The sequence below is a fragment of the Rhinoderma darwinii genome, chromosome 1, assembly GCF_050947455.1.
Source record: "Rhinoderma darwinii isolate aRhiDar2 chromosome 1, aRhiDar2.hap1, whole genome shotgun sequence".
Classification (NCBI taxonomy): Eukaryota; Metazoa; Chordata; class Amphibia; order Anura; family Rhinodermatidae; genus Rhinoderma; species Rhinoderma darwinii.
Window position 1 is genome coordinate 6,096,900 of NC_134687.1, and position 23,757 is coordinate 6,120,656.

A 23,757-nucleotide genomic window follows, 5' to 3' on the forward strand; every position below is an offset into this window, starting at 1 on the left:
TGCATGTATATATTTGCATGTATGTATGTATGTATGTATGTATGTATGTATGTATGTTGTTATGTATGTATATATGTGCATGTATGTTGGCATGTATGTATATATGTGCATGTATGTATGTATGTATGTATGTTTGTATATATGTTTGCATGTATGTATGTATGTATGTTTGCATGTATGTATGTTGGCATATATGTATGTTGGCATGCATGTATGTATATATGTGCATGTATGTATGTTTGCATGTTTTTATTTTTGCATGTATGTTTGCATGTATGTTTATATATACAGTGGAGGAAATAAGTATTTGATCCCTTGCTGATTTTGTAAGTTTGCCCACTGTCAAAGACATGAACAGTCTAGAATTTAGGCTAGGTTAATTTTACCAGTGAGAGATAGATTATATAAAAAAAAATAAAAAAAATCACATTGTCAAAATTATATATATTTATTTGCATTGTGCACAGAGATATAAGTATTTGATCCCTTTGGCAAACAAGACTTAATACTTGGTGGCAAAACCCTTGTTGGCACGCACAGCAGTCAGACATTTTTAGTAGTTGATGATGAGGTTTGCACACATGTTAGATGGAATTTTGGCCCACTCCTCTTTGCAGATCATCTGTAAATCATTAAGATTTAGAGGCTGTCGCTTGGCAACTCGGATCTTCAGCTCCCTCCATAAGTTTTTGATGGGATTAAGGTCTGGAGACTGGCTAGGCCACTCCATGACCTTAATGTGCTTCTTTTTGAGCCACTCCTTTGTTGCCTTGGCTGTATGTTTTGGGTAATTGTCGTGCTGGAAGACCCAGCCACGAGCCATTTTTAATGTCCTGGTGGAGGGAAGGAGGTTGTCACTCAGGATTTGACGGTACATGGCTCCATCCATTCTCCCATTGATGCGGTGAAGTAGTCCTGTGCCCTTAGCAGAGAAACACCCCCAAAACATAATGTTTCCACCTCCATGCTTGACAGTGGGGACGGTGTTCTTTGGGTCATAGGCAGCATTTCTCTTCCTCCAAAAACGGCGATTTGAGTTAATGCCAAAGAGCTCAATTTTAGTCTCATCTGACCACAGCACCTTCTCCCAATCACTCTCAGAATCATCCAGATGTTCATTTGCAAACTTCAGACGGGCCTGTACATGTGCCTTCTTGAGCAGGGGGACCTTGCGGGCACTGCAGGATTTTAATCCATTACGGCTTAATGTGTTACCAATGCTTATTTTTTTTATATAATCTATCTCTCACTGGTAAAATTAACCTAGCCTAAAAATTCTAGACTGTTCATGACTTTGACAGTGGGCAAACTTACAAAATCAGCAAGGGATCAAATACTTATTTCCTCCACTGTATGTGCATGTATGTAATTATGTTTGCATGTATTTATGTTTGCATGGTTTTTTTTTTGCATGTATGTTTGCATGTATGTTTATATATATGTGCATGTATGTAATTATGTTTGCATGTATTTATGTTTGCATGTATATTTGTGCGTGCTTGTATATATGTATGTATCTTTGCATGTTTGTCTGTATGTATGTTTTCATGTGTGTGTGTATGCATGTATGTATGTATGATAGTTTGCATGTATGTATATATGTGTGTATGTTTGCATGTATGTATATCTGCATGTATATATGTGCATGCTTGTATATATGTATGTATGTTTGTATATATGTATGTATGTATGTTTGCATGTATGTTTGTTTGTATATATGTCTGTATGGCCATGTATGATACTGTCTGCTGGTGCCCTGTATCTAAGTCAACTTCGCGGCAGGCTTCTATACATGGTATAACAGTCAGTATCACACATTAAACTGAATCTACGCCTACGACATGTTTTATTTCATTTTTTTTTTACAGGTTTGGTGTTTGGACTACGTCGGTTTCGAGGACTACTTAGATGACAGTTTTTTTTTCTACAATAAAATGGTTAATGAGGGTTGTGTTGGGGGTGCTTTATTTCAATAAAATATTTTATCTATATCTTTGTCTTTTTCTTTTCAAATTTTATTACTACCACTTTAGTAATGGCCGCTGTCTGAGTGACAACATCCATTACTAAGGCGAGGCTTAGTGTTAGCCGGTGCAGAGGCTAACACTAACCACCATTATTACCCCGGTACCCACCACCACCAGGGGTGCCGGGAAGAGCCAGGTATGATCCAGTACCCGACCATCTGTTGTGATGGTCGGGCTCTGGGGCGGCCGCAGGCTTGTATTATGAGGCTGGGAAGGTCCAAAAACAGTGGACCTTCCCACACTTGTAATGCTAGGCTGCTGTTGCTGTGTTGTATCTGGCTGGTTATAAAAGTGTGGGGGACCCCACGTCATTTTTTTAAATTATTTATTAATTTTTATTTTTTTTAAAAAAAGACATGGGGTTCCACCCAATTTATCATAACCAGCCACATACAACACAGTGTTATTAGCCTGGGAATGGACAAAACCAGTGGCCCTTCCCACCCATGTAATGCCAGACTGCTGCGGCCTTGTATATGGCTGGTTATTAAAAATGTGGGGGACCCGTCTATTGTTAAATTTGTTAAATTTTAAAAAAAAAAAGACGTGGGGGTCCCCCCCATTTTCATAACCAGCCCGATACAACACAGCAGCAGCAGCCTAGCATTACAAGGGTGGGAAGGTCCACTGTTTTTGGCCCTTCCCAGCCTCATTATACCAGCCTACGGCCGCCCCAGTACCCGACCATCACAACAAGCTCTTCCCGGCACCCCTGGTGGTGGTGGGTACCGGGGTAATAATGGGTGGTTAGTGCTAGCCTCTGAACCGGCTAACACTAAGTACCGCCTTAATAATGGACACTGTCAATCAGCCAACTGCCATTATCTAGGCACTAATAAAGTTTAAAAAAAAACACAAAGACAATTCTTTTTTATTGAAATAAGAAATCCCCAACAAAACCCTCATTAACCATTTTATTAAAATTTGAAAAAACGTAGATCTACACAGAAGTCCAACGAATCGAAGATGTAGTCCAATCGGTACATCAAAATCTGCAACAACATAAAAAAACAGTTATCAATGTGAACAATACCAATACTTCTACTCACCTACACACATATATACACACGCACGCACACACACACACACACACACACACACACACACACACACACACACATATATACACAAACACAACAAGATATACACACACACACACACACACACACACACACAAACACACACATATACACGAACTCACACATATACAAACAAAAACACACATATCCAAACACACACATATACAGGAACACACACATATACACACACACACATATACACAAACACACACACATATACACAAACACATATACACAGTTAAACACAACAAGATATACACAAACACACACACACATATACACACACATATACACGCACGCACACACAACCATACACAAACACACACATATATACACAAACACAACAAGATATACACACACACACACACACACACACACACAAACACACACATATACACGAACTCACACATGTACAAACAAAAACACACATATCCAAACACACACATATACACGAACACACACATATACACAAACACACACACATATACACAAACACACACACATATACACAAACACATATACACAGTTAAACACAACAAGATATACACAAACACACACACACATATACACACACATATACACAAACTAACACATATACACAAACACATATACAAACAAAAACACACATACCCAAACATACACATATACACAAACACACACATATATACACAAACACACACACATAAACACACACCAATATACACACATATGCACAAACACACACATATACAAAAACACACACACACAAACATCTACACACAAACATATACACAAATACACCCATATATACACACACACATATACACAAACATATACACAAACACATATACACAAACACACCCATATATACACAAACACACATAAACACACACACACACACACACATATACACAAACACACATATAAAAACAAAAACAGACAAAGACACATACCCAAACACACATATATGCACAAACACACACATACACAAACACATACACTGTTTCTTTTAAATGCTGCTGGGGAACCCGCTCGATCCACTATATAAGGCTGCGCTACAGTGCAGCATTTAGGCTAAAGCCCCACGTAGCGGAATTGCACTTGAATTCCGCTGCGGACACTCCGCAGCGTTAGTCCGCAGCGGAGCCGTTTCTCCATTGACTTCCACTTCTATTAAGCAGTGTTCTTTTAGACGATGCGTAAAATTCCGCTGCGGAGCATAGGCTGCGGAGCGGAATTTGGTGTCCGCAGCATGCTCTGTCTGTTGCGGACCAGTGGCGGACTGGTTGCGGACTCATGGCGGAATTTCTCCATTGACTTCAATGGGGATTCTAAATTCCGCTATGAAGTCCGCAGCTGTCATGCACATGTTATGTGTGCTGCGGATGCGTCTTGCTTTTTGGACATGACATTTCTTCATTCTGGCTGGACCTATGTATTTCTAGGTCTACAGCTAGACTGAGGAAGTCAATGGGGCTCCCGTAATTACGGGAGCGTTGCTAGGAGATGTCAGTAAATAGTCACTGTCCAGGGTGCTGAAAGAGTTAAGCGATCGGCAGTAACTGTTTCTGCACCCTGGACAGTGACTACCGATCCCAATATACAGCAACCTGTAAAAAAATAGAAGTTCATACTTACCGAGAACTCCCTGCTTCTGTCTCCAGTCCGGCTTCCCAGGATGACGTTTCAGTCTAAGTGACGGCTGCAGCCAATCACAGGCTGCAGCGGTCACATGGACTGCCGCGTCATCCAGGGAGGTAGGGCTGGATGCCGAAAGAGGGACGCGTCACCAAGACAACGGCCGGTAAGTATGAAATTCGTTTACTTTCACTAGGGAAAGTGCTGTCCCTTCTCTCTATCCTGCACTGATAGAGAGAAGGGAAGCACTTTTACCGCAGTCCACAGCAGCTAGTCCGCATCAATTTACTGCACATTTTGGGCATATCCGCCGCAGAATCTGCAACGCAGATTCTGCACGGCATTGATGCGGACAGTTGCGGAGGAAATCCGCCACGTGGGGGCATGCCCTTAAAAGAAACAGGATCCTGACCTGTCCATAGAGTTTAAGGCAGCACAGAGTATTTCAGGAAATGAGCGTGCGGATCTTGTGCGGGGTGGTGACTTGCCAATCATGTGAAGGTGTTCTTGAGGACAGGAGTGGAGGAGAGGTACTGGTAAGAGCAGAGTTCACAGCAGCACAGAGTATTTCAGGAGAGGAGCGTGCAGATTCTGTGCTGCTGTGAACTCTGCTCTTACCATTACGTAGCTCTCAGTCTGTTACCTCTCCTCCACTCCTATCCTCAATAACACCTTCACATGATTGGCAAGTCACCACGTAATGGTAAGAGCAGAGTTCACAGCAGCACAGAGTATTTCAGGAGATGAGCGTGCGGATCTTGTGCGGGGTGGTGACTTGCCAATCATGTGAAGGTGTTATTGAGAACAGGAGTGGAGGAGAGGTAACAGACTGAGAGCTACGTAATGGTAAGAGCAGAGTTCACAGCAGCACTGAATCTGCACGCTCCTCTCCTGAAATACTCTGTGCTGCTGTGAACTCTGTTCTTATCATTACGTAGCTCAGTCTGTTACCTCTCCTCCACTCCTGTCCTCAATAACACCTTCACATGATTGGCAAGTCAGCACCGCGCACAAGATCCGCACGCTCATCTCCTGAAATACTCTGTGCTGCTGTGAACTCTGCTCTTACCGTTACGTGGTGACTTGCCAATCATGAAGGTGTTATTGAGGACAGTAGTGGAGGAGAGGTAACAGACTGAGAGCTACGTAGTGGTAAGAGCAGAGTTCACAGCAGCACTGAATCTACACGCTCATCTCCTGAAATACTTTGTACTGCCTTAAACTCTGTGGACAGGTCAGGATCCTGTCTCTTTTAAATGCTGCACTGTAGCGCAGCCTTATATTAGTGGATCGAGCGGGTTCCCTAGAAGCATTTAAAAGAAACAGGATCCTGACCTGTCCACAGAGTTTAAGGCAGCACAGAGTATTTCAGGAGGTGAGCACGGCCGGCCACGGGCAGCCGGTCGTTTTTCCGAGCCGTGCTCCCATTATGCACACGACCGTAAAACACCCGTTATTGCGGGTCGTAATTACGACCCGCAATAACGGGCTCATAGACTTCTGTTACCCACGGGTACCTTCCCATTTTCTCACGGGAAGGTGCCCGTGCCGTTAAAAAAATAGAACATGTTCTATTTTTCTATTTTACGGGCCGTGCTGCTATACTTTATAATGACAGCACGGCTCGCAAAAGCGGCCGGCTGCCCGTGGCCGGCCGTGCTCGTAATTACGAGTCGTAATTACGAGCACGGCCCGTAAAATAAAAAAATAGAACATGTTCTATCTTTTTAACGGCACGGGCACCTTCCCGTGAGAAAACGGGAAGGTACCAGTGGGTAACAGAAGTCTATGGGCCCGCTATTTTGGGTCGTAATTACGACCCGTAATAACGGGTGTTTTTACGGTCATGTGCATGAGGCCCCGTAATGACGGGTGGCTACATGTGTGCACCTGTCATTACGGCAGCGTTGCAAGGCGACGTCAGTAAATAGTCACTGTCCAGGGTGCTGAAAGAGTTAACTCATCGGCAGTAACTGTTTCAGCACCCTGGACAGTGACTACCGATCACAATATAGAGTAACCTGAAAAAAAAAACACGTTCATACTTACCGAGAACTTTCTGCTTCCTCCAGTCCGGTCTCCTGGCCGTTGCCTTGGTGACGCGTCCCTCTCGACATCCGGCCCGACATTCCTTGATGACGATGCAGCCCATGTGAGCGCTGCAGCCAATCACAGGCTGCAGAGGCCTCTGCAGCCAATCACAGGCTGCAGAGGCCTCTGCAGCCAATCACAGGCTGCCGCGTCAGAAAAGAAGGTCGGACTGGAGGAAGAAGAGGGACTCGTCACCAAGACAACGACCAGGTACGTATGAAATGCTTTTTATTTTATTTTTAATTAGCAGCCTCTTTTCTCTATCAGTGATTGATAGAGACAAGTGGCTGCCGATTTTTATAATATTTTTGACCGATTTCGGTCAAAACGGGTTCGGCCGAACCCGGTGAAGTTCGGATTCGCTGCGAACCGAACTTTTCCGGAAGTTCGGACCGAAACCGGGTTCGGTTGTCCCAGTTCGCTCATCTCTATTCGCAATCATAGGGCTTTTTGAGTAATTTCGGATCACCGACGGCCACTCTAGCAGTTTCACCTGTAGGCTTGGAGGCGTCGTATGCCGAGCTTGAAGGCTTTTAGTTATCACACTGTTGGTCTAAATCAGAATGTCTAGCGTTGTTTGCTAAAGACCATCTTGAGTCTGTAGATCCAATACATATAAAATTAGTTCATAGTAGGTAAACTGCAAGCATAGTGGTGGGTTCTAAAGCAGGCAATGCACCTGTAGCATGCATATAAATTTAAACATATAAAATGAGTTCATAGTAGGAAAAAAGTATATAAGAAATTACTTGGTTTATGATTTGCTGCACCCTGAGACCTTGCAGTAATCAAACTGGTATTAAAGAAGGATGCCGGTCCTTTTTTTTTCCCGTTTCTACGTGCACTTCTGAATGTCTAACGTTGTGCATCAAAGACAGTCTTGAATCTGTAGATTAATTACATATAAAATTAGTATGTAGTAGGAAAACTGCAAGTATAGTTGTCACGATGCGGGGTGTGGACCCACTGGGCCGTACCGCGTAGTTGGGATGGCAGCTGGCCAAACCGGAAAGTACACAGTTCAATGGTTCAGCGAGAGTACCTGAGGCAATCGTAGGCAGTGGCGAGGCGGACATGTCCAGAACCAGGCGGTGGGAAGTCGTTCAGTGAGGCGTAGCAGGGCAGCGTAGACTGTAGTACAGCATGGTAGGTAGCACAGCACGGCAATAGCACTAGGTAGCACGGAAAAAGGATACGGGATACGGAATACAGGAGCAAGGTACACTGGGAGGCTGGAAGACACTGGGAGACCATAAGCAAGACGAACAATGGGAAAACTAACAACGCTCTGGCAAAGGGCAAGAGGGCAGAACCCTTTTTATAGCCCAGGGCATCCTGGGCCAGATTGCAGTTTTTGCAAAAACGCGCGCACTGGCCCTTTAAGGCCGTGCACGCGCGGGCGCGCGCACCCGCCGGAGACACTCGGAATCCGGAAGAGAGTGCCGGCGCCTGACTGGGGGATGATGCTGCAGGCAGGTAAGCTGTCCATGGCCACGGCCGTCGGGGTTAACGACCGATCGACGGGCCGTGGCCATAGACGTTACAGTATCCCCCCTCTTTACCCCCTCTTCTTGGGACCAGAGCGAGAGAGAAACTTCCTCACAAGGACAGGGGCATCGATGTTCTCCTCTGGCTCCCAAGACGTCTCTTCTGGGCCGAACCCCCTCCAGTCCACCAAATAAAATGTCCTTCCTCCCACCTTCTTGGTAGCCAGAATCTCCTTTACCTCGAAAGTCCCAGATGGGCCGCCAGGGACCACTGTGGGACTAGGAGTCCTGGAGTAGCGGTTCAGGACCACCGGTTTTAGCAGGGAGATGTGAAAGGAGTTAGGAATCCTGAGAGTGGGTTGGGAGCCGCAGCTTGTAGGATACCGGGTTAATTTGTAGCAGGACTTCAAAGGGACCAAGGAACCTCGGGGCAAATTTGCATGACGGCACCTTCAGCCGGATATTCCTAGAAGACAGCCAGACTTTAGTCCCTGGAAGGAACTGCGGAGGCACCCGTCTTCATGTATCTGCCTTTCTCTTCATGCGGTCCACCGCCAAGAGGATAGAAGATCGGGTCTGTTGCCATATCTGTAGAAAGTCCCTGAAGGTGGAGTCGGCTGCAGGCACCTGGGACATTGTAGAAACAGGAAGAGGTATACGAGGATGTTGGCCGTATACAATGAAAAATGGACTGGATGTGGTCGACTCACTGGTGTGGTTGTTATAGGAGAACTCTGCCCACGGGAGCAACTGCACCCAATCATCATGGCGCCTGGACACAAAGTGACGTAGGTAGTTCTCCATAATCTGGTTAACTCTCTCGACTTGCCCGTTGGACTGGGGATGATAGGCCGAAGAGAAGTCCAATTTCACACCAAGGAGCCCGCAGAGTGCTCTCCAAAACTTCGAGGTGAACTGGACACCTCTGTCCGAGACAATATGCAGGGGCAATCCGTGCAGACGGAAGATGTGCTGTATGAAGAGGTAAGCCAATCGCGTAGCAGACGGCAGAGCGGTCAACGGGATGAAGTGAGCCATCTTGGAAAATCGATCCACCACCACCCAGATCACACTGCAACTCGCAGTAGGAGGAAGATCCGTGACGAAGTCCATAGCGACATGTTGCCACGGGGCAATGGGCACAGGCAGTGGTTGGAGCAGGCCCGCAGGTCTGGAGTGAGCAACTTTATTTGCTGCACAGACTGTGCAAGAGAAGACAAAGTCCATGACATCTTTGGGCAGCGTGGGCCACCAGAACTGATGGGTGATTAAATCTTTGGTCTTATGAGCACCCGCGTGACCTGCCAGCTTAGAGCTGTGACCCCAGCGAAGAATTCTTCCTCGGTCAACCAGACGCACAAAAGTCCTACCCGGAGGAATGTCTCTGACTTGCAGGGGATTCACAGAGAAGATACAGGATGGGTCAATGATATTCTGTGGAGATTCCATGACGTCCTCGGTTTCGAAAGATCTAGACAAGGCATCGGCCCTCACATTCTTGTCGGCGGGACGGTAGTGGAGTTCGAACCGGAACCGAGCAAAGAACAGCGACCACCTGGCTTGACGAGGATTCAACTGCTGGGCTGTCTGTAGGTAGGTCAAATTCTTGTGATCCGTGAAGATCAGGATAGGATGAACCGCGCCTTCCAGTAAGTGTCTCCACTCCTGCAGAGCCAGTTTGATGGCCAGTAACTCCCGGTCCCCAATCGAGTAGTTACGCTCTGCGGGAGAAAACAGCTTGGAATAGTAGCCACATACCACGGCCTTGCCTTTTGGTCTTTTCTGGAACAACAGTGCACCAGCACCCACCGAGGAGGCGTCCACCTCTAACGAAAACTGTAAGGATACGTCCGGATGGTGCAGAATGGAGGCAGATGTGAAGGCTTTCTTTAAGGATTCAAATGCGGCTTCAGCCTCCGGGGTCCACATCTTGGCATTCATACCTTTCTTAGTGAGGGTGGAGATAGGTGCTGTCAAAGATGAGAAGTTGGGGATGAAGAGTCGGTAGAAGTTGGCGAATCCTAGAAAGCGTTGCATGGCCCTTAAGCCTTGGGGGCGTGGCCACTCCAGGACGGCCTTTACCTTCTGGGGATCCATCTTGAGACCCTGATCTGAGATAATATAGCCCAGGAAGGATAGAGACTTCTTCTCGAACACACACTTCTCCAACTTGGCGTAAAGTCGATTCTCTCTTAGATGGAGCAACACCTGGCGGACATGACTTTGATGAGTTACTGGGTCTGGGGAAAAAATCAGAATGTCATCAAGATACACCACAACACAAACATACAGGAGATCACGAAAAATGTCATTGACAAATTCTTGGAATACTGCAGGAGCGTTACACAGGCCGAAGGGCATGACTAAGTATTCGTAATGCCCATCACGAGTATTAAAGGCAGTCTTCCACTCGTCACCTCGACGAATCCGAATCAGATTATAGGCCTCCCGCAGGTCCAGTTTAGAAAAAAAATTTGCCCCCCGTATGCGATCAAACAGTTCAGAAATTAAAGGCAGAGGATACCTGTTCTTCACCGTGATCTGGTTTAGTCGATGCAAGGTCGTAATGATCCATCTTTATTTTTAACAAAGAAGAACCCTGCTCCGGCCGGGGATGAAGATTTATGAATGAAACCCCTCTCCAGGTTCTCCTTGATGTAAGCTGACATGGATTGGGTCTCTGGCAAGGAGAGAGGGTACACTCTACCACGAGGAGGAGACGATTCCGGAACCAGGTCGATCGGGCAGTCATATGCCCGATGTGGCGGCAAGGTCTCGGCCTCCTTTTTATTGAAGACATCGCCGAACATGGAGAAACAGAGGGGCAAACCTGTCAACGACTAAAGAGGAGCGGGCTGTGGCAACTGGATGTGACTCAGGCAGCGGTCAAGACACTTCGGGCCCCACTGGAGAACCTCTCCAGAGTTCCAATCCAGGACGGGGGCGTGCAGACGAAGCCAAGGCAACCCCAGCAGCACGGGGTTGACGGCCTTGGACAGGACGAACAGAGAAATGATCTCAGCATGAAGGGCTCCCACTTGGAGTTTCAACGGCTTGGTTATGGACACAACTGGGTCTGGTAACGGCAGTCTATCCACCGAGGCAACGATCAGCGGCCTTTCAAGCGGGATAGTGGGCAACTGTAGGAGATCCATAAGATCCTGGCAGATGAAGTTGGCTGCAAAGCCGGAGTCCAGATATGCGGAGACCTGATGGGACCTCTCGCCAGCAATGATGGTTACAGGGATAAATAGTTTGGAGGAGAGTTCTTGCTTCAATGTGTTGACGCCCAGGGTTGTCTCTCCAACCAAGCCTAGGCACTGTGGTTTTTTGGCTTGTGAGGACACAGATGCACGACGTGGCCAGCAAGGCCGCAATATAAGCACAGTCCAGAGGTGCGCCTGCGCTGTTTCTCCTGGACCGATAATTTTAGTCGGTCAACTTGCATCGGAACCTCGGGCAAAGCGATAGAAGCAGGCAAGAGGGGTTGCTGAAAGTTGGGCGCCAGTCTAGGATGCCGGCGCTCCTGACGAACCTCATGGGATCTCTCCCTCAGCCTTATGTCAACCCGAGTGGCAAGCAGAATCAAGTCGTCCAACGCGGGAGGCAGGTCTCGAGCAGCCAGTTCGTCCTTGATCTCGGGCGACAGGCCATGCCAATAGGATGCCACGAATGCCTCATTGTTCCAGGATAGCTCTCCTGCCAGAGTCCGGAACTGAATAGTATACTCGCCCACGGAGTTGTCCTCTTGGCGAAGGTTGAAGATGGCGGTGGCGGCTGATGAGACTTGCCCTGGCTCCTCAAAAACGGTTCGGAATATTTGTGCGAACTCCTGGAAGTCTCGGGTCTCGGGTCCCTGACGTTCCCAGATAGGGTTAGCCCATGCCAGGGCCTTGCCGGTCAGGAGGGAGATGATAAATGCGATCTTGGCTCCATCTGACGGAAAAGCCCGAGAGTGCAGGGTAAAATGAATGTGGCATTGGTTCAGGAACCCCCGACAAGCACTGGCGTCTCCATCGAACCGAGAGGGCAATGGCAGCGAGAACCGAGGGTCCGTACAGGAACTGCCAGGAAGAGCAACAGGAGGGTCGGCTTGAGGAACTTGCATAGAAGCAGGAATGGAGGCAACTAGCGCCCCTAGCTGCTGCGCCATAGAGTCCACGGCCACGAGGAGCTGGTCCTGCCTAGCTCGGAGATCCAGCAGATCCGTCGGCATGGCTTAGGAGGGTGTCAAGCCCTTGAATTGGCCAGTGGGGTCCATGGCCAGAGCGTACTGTCACGATCCGGGGTGTGGACCCACTGGGCCGTACCGCGTAGCGGGGATGGCAGCTGGCCAAACCGGAAAGTACACAGTTCAATGGTTCAGCGAGAGTACCTGAGGCAAACGTAGGCAGTGGCGAGGCTGACACGTCCAGAACCAGGCGGTGGGAAGTCGTTCGGTGAGGCGTAGCAGGGCAGCGTAGACTGTAGCACAGCACGGTAGGTAGCACAGCACGGCAATAGCAATAGGTAGCACGGAAACAGGATACGGGATACGGAATACAGGAGCAAGGTACACTGGGAGGCTGGAAGACACGGGGAGACCATAAGCAAGACAAACAACGGGAAAACTAACAACGCTCTGGCAAAGGGCAAGAGGGCAGAGCCCTTTTTATAGCCCAGGGCATCCTGGGCCAGATTGCAGTTTTTGCAAAAACGCGCGCACTAGCCCTTTAAGGCCGTGCACGCGCGGGCGCGCGCACCCGCCAGAGACACTCGGAATCCGGAAGAGAGTGCCGGCGCCTGACTGGGGGACGACGCTGCAGGCAGGTAAGCTGTCCATGGCCACGGCTGTCGGGGTTAACGACCGATCGACGGGCCGTGGCCATAGACGTTACAATAGTGCTGCATGCTAAAGACAGCCAGGCCCCTGTAGCGTGATTATAAATTAAAAAAATAAATAAATACATATAAGAACTCACTTGGTTTATGAGTTACTGCGCCATGCAATGTTACAGACTTTGCAGCAATCAAACCGGTATTAAAGACTGTCGCCGGGCCTTTTATTTCCGTTCCCACAATCCCGTGCCCTGCTTGATTATCTGTCTCACTGTTTTGAGTCTGAAACACAGATGGTCTCGTTTATATATAATAAGCCAAAAGACGTTACATTTTTTAGGTTAGCCCTCTAGCGGCTGTTTAAAATTCCCCTTTGCAGGCTATACAGTGACGGATTATTATTAGTCTGTTATTTGCATTATGTATATATAAATGTATATATGTATATATATATATATATATATATATATATATATATACATATAGCAATTCTATAACGTAGCAAGAAAAAATAATTATTTTTTTTTTACATTTTTAGGTTAGGTCTCTAACGGCAGCTAATGGTTGTTAAAAATTACATTTAGATACTTCACAGGGACGGCTTATTATTAGGCTGTTGTTAGCATTATTTAAATATATATGTATATAGCCATTCAATAACATAGCAAAAAATTAGATTATATTTTTAGAAAAAATATTTGTGGGAGTTCACCTTTATAGCAGAATCTTGCTGCTAGTTGCGCTCGGATCTCCGTGTCGGCACACGGTGTAGAGAAAAAAAAAGGAAAACAAGGAAAAAATCCAGTGCCAAAACGATGAAAAGAGTCTTTAATAAGGAAACTCGGTTCCAATATTATTTAGAAAAGTATTTAAAAATGAGAACAATTTTCCAAGTGCATTGTGGATAGAGAGTATGCATGCTGCCTACGCGTTTCAGATGATCGCAGCGTCCTTAATCATGGCTTGTACTAAATCCTTAATCTTTTCTTCGTTTTGGCGCTGGATTTTTTCCTTGTTTTCCCATTATATTTTTAGGTTAGCCTTCTAATGGTTGTTAAAAATGTCAATTAGCGACTTTACCGTAGCTACTTATTATTAGCCTATCACATGCTTATATCAGTTATATAATATATACATTCTCATAAATGACAAGTTCAAAATTTGTAACATTTAACCAAACACTGTTGGGCTTATACATTGAAAACTAACTCCCATCATCTAGCTCGTGGGTTCAGGCATATCTACAACCTGCATAATACAGCAATAACACATTTAAACCTTTTAAAACCTTTAAGCGAAAATCACAAAATAAGTCACTATTAGTAAAAGTAATAACTTTGAGCCACATAGTATAAAAATCATAGAACTGTAATCAAGAGCCCCTACAAAATTTGTCATTGAAAATTATATTGGGGAACAATGTTTGCAGTAAGCACCAGGAGGCAGAGAATATACATTACTAGGGCAATAGATAGAGTAAAGGGGAGGAAGCCTCCAGCTCACCGTTCCAGCACCCGACACCTTCGCCTCGCCCGGATCTCCGCGACGGTCCGCGGCAAACAATAGTGGATTAGGAAAGAATTTGATCCAGCGCTGCAGGTATGTGATTTAAAAAGGATCTCGGTCCCACTTTTATTTGTATCAAAAATTTAAAATTCGATATCAGGTGCATTCAGGCATCAAGGCAGTATTTTGTAGGTATTCAGCGCCTACGCGTTTCAAGCACGACTAGTGCTCTTAATTATGGCATCCATTCACACACTGGGGCCCATGGATATGAACTTATATACTGTGTTATACTAGGTGGAGCTAGGAGGCCAGCTGAATTAAATGATTGCGAACAGCTTGTGTGTTTCTAAAACACAGGAAAATTTGTCTTATCTTTTAAATCATTATATGTGTCAGTTTGTATACAAAGTACAAAAATCTGACTTATTATTCTATTGTTATTGCAAAAAAGAATTGTTATGCGAGCAACATTGGCTCAGTTGCTATATTTTCCCTTTGCTGTGTTATCTTGCTATTTAAAAGAGCCCCGATGTAAGAAAGGGGAAAATATACTGGCTTACTTCAGAACCGCATGAGAAACCGTGGTTCAAGCTTTCCACAATAAATAGAAATAGGGCTTAGTATCTGTGTGTGAATGGGTGCTGAATTAATACCGATGTTACATCTTGTTTCGAAATTAGACAATTGTATGTAAAAACAAACCGATCTAAATAGAAAAGTCAAAACATAAGACAGAAAGAAAACATATAAAATTAGACTTTACGAATACCAACAAATAGTGTGCTGGGATCTGAAGATAATTAACATAGTAAAATAAATGAGTATATCATGAATATTACATCTAAGAATATAAAATATTTTGATATTTTTTATTTCTATAGTACCTCGCCGTGGTATTCATTGTAAGATAGTGGAAAAAAAACTCTATATATGCATATAAATTAATTTCTGTACAGAACATTACTGTGTCATATTTACACAGCTATATAAGATAGAATTCATTGCTAAACGCAATTATATATAGCTATGTTACAATGCATATCTTTACTATAATCGATGTTACTGCCTGAATATTTTCTGTGCACATATATTAATTTTTTTATAGTTTATCATTTAATGTTAACATAATTCGATCAATATGAAATAATTATTGATGAGTAGCTGTTATTTTTAATTGAACATATTATATATGTGTAGATTTTCAAGTTTATAGTATGTTTATCATGCGGTATGAAGTTATATAAACTGGATCTATGTTAGATAAAGAGATATGGGATTTGACAATCCTGCTATTGAAAACATGAATTTGAGAATTAACTTGTATCTCATATGCTACAACATATATTGACTACATTGCCAACTTATTTTAACTGTAACCTCTAGATTTTGTATGACAGATTACATTCATTTTTATTCTTTTTTTCCAATGGAACATCTACAATCGAGCAGGATGGAAAGACTTCCTATTGTGTACACCCTCTCCCGCAAAACACTCCCACTCCGATTGAAAACCAATGACACTCAAATTTCGTCTGGCTATGGATTATGAGGTATGTATTGTTTCAATTTAGTTTTTCCAATATATTTTTCCCATAGGCAATTTATTTATCCATTTTTAATTTTTGGTTAATATAGGAACATTAGCTCTCTTTTTAAATTAAGTCCGTGCGGAAACCTGGTTTGTAAATTAAATATCCAAAAGGCTTCTCGTGTTAGGAGTAATTTTTTAAGATTTCCCCCACGAGCCGTATGTTTAATTTTTTCGATGGCATATGTTTTTAGATATGTGGTATTTCTGTCATGACACGTAATAAAATGTCGTGCGGCATTCGATATGTTGACAATTGCCGGGTTCCTAATGTAACCAAGATGTTCTAAGATTCTTGTTTTGTATTTCCTGGTGGTACTTCCTACATATTTCAGGTTACAGCTGGTACATTCTATTATATATATTACAAAATCGCTGTTGCAATTAATGTATGATTTAATGGGATGACTCTGTTGTCCACTAGAGTTTTCAAATTTTTGGACTATTCTCGTGTAATTGCATATTTTACAAGGGTGGGATCCACACTTGTAGAAACCCAATTGCTCCAACCATGTGGCTTTAGTAGTGTTTGATGGTAGTAGTGAGGGGGACAATGTGTTCCCTATTGTTAAACCTCTTCGTGCTACAATTCTGCATCCTTGTTTTAATATATCTACTAGTTTGTCATCATCATATAATAGTGGAATGTACTTTTGTACCATACTTCTGATAGTGGAGAATTGATTGCTGTATTGCAAACTTAATGTAGGAATTGCTTTGGTTGGTTTATTGGTATTGGTCGCTACATACTCTTTGTCCATTAATAGAGTGTGTCTATCCTTGGTCCTAACAATTTCCTTGGCCCTGTTCAACATCCAATTCTTATACCCCCTTTTGGCTAGTTTTTTACTCATGTTTGATTGTTCTTTCTCAAAACTCTGTGTTGTACTACAATTCCTTTTGGCTCTTGTGAGTTCGCCTACCGGTATAGATGTAATCGTATGTTTTGGATGGTTCGAACTGGCGTGTAATATGGTGTTTCCCGAGATAGGTTTTTGATATATTTCAGAATGTATCACTTCATTAATTGTAGCAACTATGTTTAAATCTAGGAAATTGATGTTGTTCCTGCCTATTTTATGTGTGAATCTCAAATTGAATTCATTGTTGTTAAGGTAGGTAAGAAAGTCTTGTATGGCAGATACATCTCCCTCCCATATGAGTAGGAGGTCATCGATGTATCTGCCATACCAATGTATGTATTTGTTGAAGGGATTGGACATAGAAAAGATGGTAATTTCTTCCCACCAGGCCATAACGAGGTTGGCTACTGATGGTGAAAATTTGGCTCCCATGGAGACTCCACGTTTTTGGAGATAGTACTGGCCATTGAATTTGAAGTAGTTATGGGACATAAGGAAGACAAGGGAATTTCTCGCGAAATCCTGTAAATGCTTGTCATATGTGCCATATTTGAGTAAGTGAAAATTGAGAGCTTTGACCGCAATTGTGTGTGGTATACTTGTATATAATGCGATCACATCGCAACTTAACCAAGAATAATCCTGTTCCCATACTTTGTTGGAAAATATCTGGAGGACGTCTTTCGTGTCCCTAAGATGACCAGGGACCCTCTGCACAAGAGGCTGTAATAACAGATCGAGCCATTCTGAGAGCCTCTCTGTGAGAGACCCTATGCCCGACACTATAGGTCGCATAGGGGGTGGGACTATACCCTTGTGAGTTTTGGGTAGGGCGTGAAATATGGGTATAATGGGATGCTCGGTAAGTATATAATCCAATTCTTTTTTGGAGATAACCCCATTATCTAAACCAATGTTTAGTAGATCTTTTAGTTCTAACTGATAGATTTGGGTTGGGTTATGATCTAATTTTAGATACGTCTCTGTATCCATAAGAAGCTCCATAATTTGTTGGACATATATATCCGTATCCAATACTGTCACGCTACCCCCTTTGTCGGACATACGTACAACTAAATTCCTGTTGTCTTGTAGTGACTTGATGGCTTTTTTGTGTGCAATGGATAAGTTGTGTCTATGTTGGCCCCCTCTAGTAGATTCTTGTAAGTGTAATAATTCTTTTTCTATAATGGCTTGAAATTTGTCCATAGACTCAGTCCTTGAATTGATAGGATAATATGCTGAGTTGGATGTTGTGAAATTGTTCAATTTTGAAATTGGTTCTTTTACAGTGTTATCTGCAAGTTCTTCCAGATTTATAAGCGTCAACTGTTCTTGAAACATGAATTGTCGGTATTCATTCGAATTTTTCTTTGTAAGGGGGACATCTGATAGTGCCGAAAGTGTGTCCGTTTCCACTTGAGATGAAAAATGTCTCCTTATTGTAAGGTTCCTAATGAACTTGTTAATGTCCAATAGTGTAGTAAAGATATCAAAATCTCTGGTCGGCACGAAATTAAGACCCAGCGTCAGTACCTCTATTTGGGCCTTTGTGAGTACAGTAGAGGACAAGTTGATAACGTCCATATTTAGTACTTCTGATTCCTCAATTTCCGAGGTGGGTAATTTACCGCTGGATTTGTGTTTCCTGCCCCCCCTTTTTCCCCGTTTTTTGACATGTTTGATATTTCTCTGTAATTGGATCTTTGTGCATAATGGCTTGCTGGAAAATCCACGTCCAATCCTCCTATGGCTTCATCCGAAGTTTCCATTTCTGTTGAACTGAAGCCTACTCTATGGGGACTCACATTGCGTCTTTTAAATTTTCTCGGTTTTTTCAGGATGGATCTTGTTCCTTGTCTGCTATAATCCCGATGATTCCAGTTGTATACTTCGTTTTTGGCATAGTCATTCATATCTCTCGTGAATTTGCTTTTTTTAGTCTCGGCAATCGATTTATCCAGTTGTTCCAAATATTGTGATGTTCTTATTTCCAACTTTCTGTAGTCTATTAGGGTGGAGGATTTTTGGATTTCCTCTTTGAGAGTTTTGATATCCACTTGTAATTCTACCAATTTTAGCTCTTCCTGTTCCACAATAAGATTCATCAAACTTAAGGAACACTGCGATAATATGTTATTCCACTCCGCTGTAAAATTGGGAGAATAAGCAAACGTTGGCGTTTTTCTTAAACGCAGTCCTCGGGGAATCATTTTCTTGGTAAGATAATTGCGTAATGTGGTGAGATCCCACCATATTTTGGTCTCTTGCGTCGACACTTTTTCCAACTCTCTGAATTGGTTTTGTAGTGAGAGATCCATGTTGTGGTGATCACTATTATCAAGAAAAACCGAGGCTGCCAGTTCAGCTCTTGAACTCTGCTGGTTGTGTGACATATTGATCGATATAATTAATTCCACTTTAATATCTTGAATTGTAGCCAGATAACTTTCATTTGTTTTCCTTATTTGATGGTTATATGTATAAAACAAAGAATGAACATATGCTGCCTTGTGTGGTAACTGTAATCATTTGTTGTTCGCTGAACAATATATATTGCATATAGTTACTCTTGATATATGTGTAGGTGAGCACGAGAGATATGACCGTAATGACTAGAGTAAAGGGGAGGAAGCCTCCAGCTCACCGTTCCAGCACCCGACACCTTCGCCTCGCCCGGATCTCCGCGACGGTCCGCGGCAAACAATAGTGGATTAGGAAAGAATTTGATCCAGCGCTGCAGGTATGTGATTTAAAAAGGATCTCGGTCCCACTTTTATTTGTATCAAAAATTTAAAATTCGATATCAGGTGCATTCAGGCATCAAGGCAGTATTTTGTAGGTATTCAGCGCCTACGCGTTTCAAGCACGACTAGTGCTCTTAATCATGGCATCCATTCACACACTGGGGCCCATGGATATGAACTTATATACTGTGTTATACTAGGTGGAGCTAGGAGGCCAGCTGAATTAAATGATTGCGAACAGCTTGTGTGTTTCTAAAACACAGGAAAATTTGTCTTATCTTTTAAATCATTATATGTGTCAGTTTGTATACAAAGTACAAAAATCTGACTTATTATTCTATTGTTATTGCAAAAAAGAATTGTTATGCGAGCAACATTGGCTCAGTTGCTATATTTTCCCTTTGCTGTGTTATCTTGCTATTTAAAAGAGCCCCGATGTAAGAAAGGGGAAAATATACTGGCTTACTTCAGAACCGCATGAGAAACCGTGGTTCAAGCTAAATAGAAATAGGGCTTAGTATCTGTGTGTGAATGGGTGCTGAATTAATACCGATGTTACATCTTGTTTCGAAATTAGACAATTGTATGTAAAAACAAACCGATCTAAATAGAAAAGTCAAAACATAAGACAGAAAGAAAACATATAAAATTAGACTTTACGAATACCAACAAATAGTGTGCTGGGATCTGAAGATAATTAACATAGTAAAATAAATGAGTATATCATGAATATTACATCTAAGAATATAAAATATTTTGATATTTTTTATTTCTATAGTACCTCGCCGTGGTATTCATTGTAAGATAGTGGAAAAAAAACTCTATATATGCATATAAATTAATTTCTGTACAGAACATTACTGTGTCATATTTACACAGCTATATAAGATAGAATTCATTGCTAAACGCAATTATATATAGCTATGTTACAATGCATATCTTTACTATAATCGATGTTACTGCCTGAATATTTTCTGTGCACATATATTAATTTTTTTATAGTTTATCATTTAATGTTAACATAATTCGATCAATATGAAATAATTATTGATGAGTAGCTGTTATTTTTAATTGAACATATTATATATGTGTAGATTTTCAAGTTTATAGTATGTTTATCATGCGGTATGAAGTTATATAAACTGGATCTATGTTAGATAAAGAGATATGGGATTTGACAATCCTGCTATTGAAAACATGAATTTGAGAATTAACTTGTATCTCATATGCTACAACATATATTGACTACATTGCCAACTTATTTTAACTGTAACCTCTAGATTTTGTATGACAGATTACATTCATTTTTATTCTTTTTTTCCAATGGAACATCTACAATCGAGCAGGATGGAAAGACTTCCTATTGTGTACACCCTCTCCCGCAAAACACTCCCACTCCGATTGAAAACCAATGACACTCAAATTTCGTCTGGCTATGGATTATGAGGTATGTATTGTTTCAATTTAGTTTTTCCAATATATTTTTCCCATAGGCAATTTATTTATCCATTTTTAATTTTTGGTTAATATAGGAACATTAGCTCTCTTTTTAAATTAAGTCCGTGCGGAAACATATAATGATTTAAAAGATAAGACAAATTTTCCTGTGTTTTAGAAACACACAAGCTGTTCGCAATCATTTAATTCAGCTGGCCTCCTAGCTCCACCTAGTATAACAGAGTATATAAGTTCATATCCATGGGCCCCAGTGTGTGAATGGATGCCATGATTAAGAGCACTAGTCGTGCTTGAAACGCGTAGGCGCTGAATACCTACAAAATACTGCCTTGATGCCTGAATGCACCTGATATCGAATTTTAAATTTTTGATACAAATAAAAGTGGGACCGAGATCCTTTTTAAATCACATACCTGCAGCGCTGGATCAAATTCTTTCCTAATCCACTAGGGCAATAGATAAATAGTTATCAAAAAGGAAAAGCCCTACAATGAATGTGAAGCCCATACCAGCAATTGGTCAGTGCACAAAATCCAGTAAATATCAACACCATGTGTATACTATGCATACATAAAAAGTTTGTAACTGGTTATAAAAATTAAAAAACACTAAAATGTAATGAAAAACTACAATTTACACTCATTTACTATTAAAAATGCAGTGCTACCATTAAAAACATTTGTAACAACTAACAACGGCTTGTAGAGGCCTAGGTTTAAAATTAAGAACATGACACATGTCTTACCTTGTCCATTATGCTTTGTAGATTTCTGTGTAACACAATCTAACACCATGCGTCTTTTATACAAGAAAAACGAAAAAAAAAGAGGCAAACAAAATGTGTTTGGCCATTAAATCCTAAGACCTTTAGGGTATGTGCACACACACTATTTACGTCCGTAAGTGACGGACGTATTTCGGTCGCAAGTCCCGGACCGAACACAGTGCAGGGAGCCGGGCTCCTAGCATCATACTTATGTACGATGCTAGAAGTCCCTGCCTCACTGCAGGACAACTGTCCCATACTGAAAACATTATTACAGTACGGGACAGTTGTCCTGCAGCGAGGCAGGGACTCCTAGCGTCGTACATAAGTATGATGCTAGGAGCCCGGCTCCCTGCAGTGTGTTCGGTCCGGGACTTGCGGCCGAAATACGTCCGTCAATTACGGACGTAATTAGTGTGTGTGCACATACCCTTAAACTTTCCAATTAGGAACTTCACCATACATCATGTCATTCATCCTTTTTCAACAATTAACAGTGAGACATAGAAAAAACACAAGTCTGTTTGTGTTTAATTATTAAATATAAAATGCTTATTACACATCTTCAGTGTATAAGGCATGGGTCATCATTTTATAACTGTCACACATTTGCATTATCCTCCGTGATACAATTCTATTATTTATACGTCGCCGATATTTTAGCACAAAACTTTCCACTAAATTGTAATTCTGTTTTAACGTTTCGTTCAAATAATTTTATATATTTTTAAATGACAACCCTTTACACATTTGAAAGAAAAAAAATATGCACTATTGTCCGCATACAGATGAGAGAGTGCTCTGAAATTGTGTGTTTTAAAACACAACGTTGGCAGATTTTTTTATGTAAACATTTCAGTATTTCTTTAGGGTATATCAAACTTTCAGGGGAAAGCCCGTTTGAGTAAAAAAAACAAAACAGTTTTTTGGAAGTTATGTAAAGCGCCAGCCAGTGCTTGCCCGGTCTTCTAGAGTCATGGGTATTTACAATAAAGGCAGCAGGCACCAAGTCCAGTTTATGTCATGGTAGCAAGTCATAAGGCAGCACACCTCTAAATACTCCATGAGCGTGGGGGTTCCTGTTAAAAATATTTGTAATCTCCAGCATGTTCATTCTTTTTGTATTTTAGAGAAAATCATAAAGAACTTCACGTCTTTGAGTGATTTCTATGATGTTATAAAATATTTCATAGATTATCATATTAATGGTTCTTTCCAAAGCCCTTGAAAAGCGTATGTCTACTCTTAGATTTCCATTGCGAATAAGTGAAAAATAGCTGGCACCTTCCTGATCAGTTGAGAAATCAAAAGCCAATAGTGTGTAGCCGTTCAGAAATTCTTCTCTGTCGATCAGTAGCCCACTATCTGCATTTTGCTTCCTTGCTATATGTACCAATGACATGTATTCTCTAACAGCGTTACCATTCTCAAAATCGGGTTGGAAGGGTTTTGTGTGTATTTGCTCACCATCCACATAGAGAGCCGCAAAATTCATGTGATTATGTTTGAAACACAGAGGGTTTGAATCATAGGCCCCAGAAAAACACGTCATTATCAACAAATCCGATAATAACCGTTCTTGGTAATTGTCCCAGAAATAGATTTTCCTGGCTGCATACACGACTGCGGACAGGGACACTGAAGAGCTTCGTACTTGTCACGGTCACAGGGTATGTGGACCCACTAGGCCAATTCGCCGTAGCGGAG